Raw genomic sequence first — 5,257 nt, 5'->3', positions numbered from 1 at the left:
AGCATCCGCTTGATGTGGTCAATAATCGGCTGATACTCCTGAGGATTGGACAGCAGAATATTGTTGAGGAGTATCTAGTCGTGACGGTTAAGGTTCGGTAGATCAGCCAGGGAAAAATTATGAATCGAGCTGTCAGAGCCTCGGGTCACTTTAAACTTGACATTAACAAATTTTCCAGCTGCGTAAGGCTTCAGTACCTTGACCGTAGTTATTTTCTGTGAGCTCCAGCTCAAGTACTGTGGCTGAGCGAACTCCAGATAAAATTCCAGCAGATCCCGATCTACCTTCGGGTCCGGAGAGGGAATGCCAGCAATTGAGTTGAAGCAATGAAATATAAATGCCTTTCGTGTGATTGGCATATCAAACTGAGCGTCCTTCGAGTTCTCAAGACCGAACGACATTACAGGTTCAAGCCAATGAGTACTTGATTCATCTATAGCTTCTCTCTGGAGCGATTCAATAGTCCATTCTGGAAAGATGGACTTCTTCTTCTCCAAGAGCTCCTTTTCTTTTAGCTTCTTCTCGAGCTCAACTGATTCCTTCTCAATCTTTTCCTCAAGCTCCTTATCAGTGGGCTTGGCTTTCTGAAAGGGCTTAGAGGGATTTTCACCCAAGATATCTTCGAAATCATCATCATCATCTTCATCATCTTCTCCAATCTTCTTCTTCTTTTTATCCCTTTTGCTGACCGAAGCTACATTATCCTTCGGTGCAGCTGTTGATTTGGGTTCGGGAGGAGGTTGAGTTGCATCCTTGCCAGCTTGAGTAACCTTTTCTCCCCCTTGTTTCGGTTTGACAGTAGTCACCGGAACACCCTCTATCTGACTCAAGATATCCAACGCAGGTCTGAGTTTTTCGGCTAAATGGCATCTGATGGATATAGTCAGTATAGAGTCATGGGCGTCGAGAAGGTGTAGCAGAATGGAATGAACGTCACCCACGGAGCTTCGAATAACCTCTCTTTCAGACTTTAAATCATCAAGCTCTTTTGTGGCAGAGCGAAGCTTGATGTTTTGAATTTTCAGCTGAGAGGTTCGCTTGTCTAACTCATCCATAATGCGATTTTCAACGGCAAGTTCGGCTTCCAGCTGAGTCAAACGGTCATTGACATTATTATGAAGGTTTTTGTTGGCAGCTTCAATGGCCAGGCGAGCGACTTCAAGATTAGTCCTTTCAGCTTCAAGAGAATGCTGGAGATTATCAACTGAAGCATTCACAGTCTGAGAGTTCTTTTGAGCGGCAGCTTGCAAAGAGTCTAGGAATAGATGAGCCTTAGAAATTAGTTTTTCGACTTTTGCGGTCGCATCTTTGCATTCTTTTGTGGAGGCCTCAACAGCAAGCGAGGCCTTCTGACATTGAGATGTAGAGGCATCGATAGCCTTTGCTGCGGCAGAGAGAGAAGCATCATGCTCTTGAACAACCGTAGAGAACAAGGCCTTGAGAACAGCTTCGGAGTAAGCACCAGTGGAGGAGGAAGAAAGTAGCTAATCAAGCTTATCAGTAACAACCTTGAGGTGGCGCTTGGTAACCGGAGCATCGTCATCATCATCACTTTGAACGCGGTAGGGACTGAAATAAGTGGAATCAAACTCCAAGTCCTCACCTCCAAGAACAGTGTTGGTTTCAGTGGATTGGGTAGGAGATGGTGGTGTGTTGGTAACTGGAGGTTCGGTAGTGACTGGGGGTTCGGGTGCTGAAGAACGAGCCCCCTGTATCAGATACGTTGGTTCGAACTCCAGTAGTGGTGGTAGTAGCGGCCTCAGTGAAGATAGGTGCAGAAATGGGAATGGTAGAGGATGGTTGAGATGTAATGATAGGAAAAATAGGAGGGATGGAGATAGGAACAGAAACAGGTGGAGGAGAAGGTGCTTGGGACCGAACAGGTACCTCTGGTGTAGGCGAGCGAGGCGGGGTATCACCACGAACCGAACCCTCATCCTCTGAGCTTTCGCTGTCAGATTCACTGGGAAGAATTGTGGGTTGATTAGGCGGCACATATTCGGAGTCAGAATCACTTGAGGATTGAAGAATTAGCCGGCGAGCGGGTTTCTTGAGTTTCTTTGGCTTAGGTTGAGCTGGTGTTGCCTTCTCAGACTTTCGCTTCCTAGGGGTTTGAACTTTTGAAACTTGACCCCCCTTATCACCCTTTTTCACCTCTGGTTTCTTGCCTCTCTTTGCAGGTTTGTCTACATCATCAATTGATTTTACCATGTCAGCAGTGAGTTCCCTTGGACCAGAAGAGGGAAGCTTCTTGTATTCCTGAATAAGCTTGCTTGAAGGAGGCACAGAAGCAAACATCGACTCAGGAATGGAACCAACAAAAAGAAACTTTGAGGGATGAGTAACAATAATGTTGGTAGTATGGAACGTAGCAATGGAAGAAAGCATTGAGTCCGCCATGATAGGAACATGGAAGCGATCCATTGCCCACTGAGTGATAAAAGTCCAAAAGCGAGCACAAGAGATCTCGGTGTGGCGAGAGGAAGATGATAAACTCTGAATAAGTTGAAGCCATAAAACCATTCCATAATCCAGATTAAGACCGTGATAGACACCATAAAGCAGAGTCATGAAGGACTTGCTCGCACCGTCAGATCCAACACTTCGTTCAGAAAGCCCTTTGAAGAGTAGAGTGAAGAGGCCATTCCATTGAGGAGGACGGCATGACTTTTTTGAACCCTGTCAAAGTGGTTAGGGTTTCAGTATACCCCATGTTGTAGAACATTGAGAAGAGTTGACCTGTGGTAATGGAATCGTGATTAACCATGGAGTCTTCATATGCAAGCCCTAGAAGAGAGCAGAAACGATTCCTGGAGATTGAGGCTTTCTGGTTAAGAATATCGAAGAAAATTTTGTCTGCCCCTTTGTCATACGTTGCAGAGGAATAGATTTGAGAGAGACAGGACATCGGAACAACTTCGACTGTGGTTAGGGCTTTGACAAGTAGGGAATATTTCAGGCATTCCATCACTTGATACATGTATGTATCATAGAGGAAAGGTGATAGATCGATGAGCAGGTTCTGATTGGGCTTGATGGCAAGAAGTGTGGAGCGTGCAGTAGTTTCTTGAACTGAGGATGATTGTGCCATTGATGAAGCTTGTTGAGGAAGAAGATGAACAGTGAGAGATTAATCGTCTGCTTTTGCTTTAGTGAATGGAAGTGTGGTAAGGAATAGTCGCACAAAAATTGGCCCTTATATACGATCTTGGAGAGAGAAATCGTAAGAGATGATTGCTGAAATCTTGGAAACGACTCCTGAAAAAACGTGATGTGACAGCTTGCAACCCCGATAAAGTAATGATGACGCATGATGATGACCGATTCAAATTCTGGCGCCTTCCAACCTTATCCATAAATCAAATCAGACGTTTAAACTTCCTGCTGAGTCAGCGGGTGAATCTCCAATAAAATAGGTAGTACCAGAATAACCCAAAGACGTTACACCAACCCATCTCTTTTAATGTTGAAACCATCTGCATTAATTCGCTAAGAACTGAACAAGACCTCTTTGTGAATATAGAATGTGTGTGCATAATAGTCTAAAAGATAAAGAAATAAAGCAAACTTTTTGTGGGAATTTGTGATGTCTATTATGACATAAAGCAGTGGATCCTGGGCACGAATCTCTTCCTTCAAAGTCAAGAGAGACTTCAAAGTGCTTGTTTGGATTCCCGTTGAATTACGATCAAGTACTTGTTAAGAAGCATTGAAAGGCATCTTTTTAATTAAAGCTTTTAAGGGTGGCTTTCGCTTCAATTCTTGATTTCGATACTTGATGTAAGACCAAAACAGAATGAAGTACTTGTGAGACCAATGTGGCCTGTTAAACAAGTAGGTAGGAAACATATTCAGTGACTTGGTGATAATTGTGAACAAGAAATCGCAAAAAAAAAAAAACTGGATCCGTTTGGGAAGAAAAAGTCTTGGTGAAAAACAATTTCATAAGGATCGCGCAAAAAGAAAATTGAGATTTCATAAGGTGACATATAATAGCTAGAACGTTGAAGTGTTCACCGTTAATTCATTATGGGAGTTGGATTTTGGGTTTCACTTAATTCGTGGTGGACGAAAGTAAGATCATCAACACAGAAATTGTGTAACCATAAACCTCAGTGGTTATTGCTGAGAGTCTCAAGGGTTACCAGATATGAAACGAACCGTGATGGAGAAAAATAAGGTGGTTAAGAGAACCGAATGTGCCTCTTCCATAAAGGATTGACAAAGCAGAAAAACTCTTAACTCAATGTGAGAAGAGTAAGGCAGCTCATGATTAGAGTAAATTTGACAGCCTGATTAGGGAGACAAGATTTGTATATATCAAGTCATTAAGGCTTTACTCAAAATCGATCGAGGCTTTGGTCAACATACAGCAGCATGCTTCTAGGGACACTTAGCTAGTACATAGATTAAGATTGATACCTGCCCCAGCTCCATCAGTGAGAGAAAGTAGTGTACAGAAAGTAAACAGAGCAAATTTTTGAAGTGATTAAAAAAAATTTGTATCTTAGGAAATTTTCTGAAAAAGAATTAAAAACAGAAACAAAAATAATTTTGGATTTTATGAGATTTTCTGAAAAAGAATTACAAAACAAAAAGAAAAATATTTTTGGATTTTATGAGATTTTCTAAAAAAGAATTAAAAACAGAAATAAAAATATTTTTGGATTGTAGAAGAATATAAAAGAAATACGTAAAGAAAGTTCTAAGAAAGTAGTATACATACTATACAACCGAAACCATACGACAGAAATTAGAGGCGAAGCGAGACCGGTGAAACCGAACCCGATATGGACCGAGCGTTCGGTGCATTTCGGTTCCAAGAAGAACCGAACCCGAAATGGACCGAGCGTTCGCTCTATTTCGCTTCTAACTTTTATTCAAACATTGGGGATTTCGGTACAGATTCAGCTTCCATCATTCCTAAGCCATGCAGGATTTTATTAAAACTTGTTTCAAGTAAGGCCTTAGTGAAGATGTCAGCCAATTGATCAGTGGTTCTTACAAAATGAATTTCAACATTACCGTCTTCCACATGATCTTTGATAAAATGATACCTCAGTGCTATGTGTTTCGTCGTTGAGTGTTGCACTGGGTTGTGACAAATCCTAATTGCACTTTCGGAATCGCAATATAGTGGGATTTTCTTCATATTCAGGCCAAAGTCACGAAGTTGACTTTGTATCCAGATGACCTGAGATGTGCATGATGCTGCGGCAATGTATTCTGCTTCGGCAGTGGAGAGAGAAACACATGT

Source organism: Lactuca virosa, chromosome 2 (assembly GCF_052849685.1).
Source record: "Lactuca virosa cultivar CGN04683 chromosome 2, Lactuca_virosa_CGN04683_v6, whole genome shotgun sequence".
In the NCBI taxonomy this organism is placed as follows: domain Eukaryota; kingdom Viridiplantae; phylum Streptophyta; class Magnoliopsida; order Asterales; family Asteraceae; genus Lactuca; species Lactuca virosa.
This window is presented reverse-complemented; position numbering follows the sequence as displayed.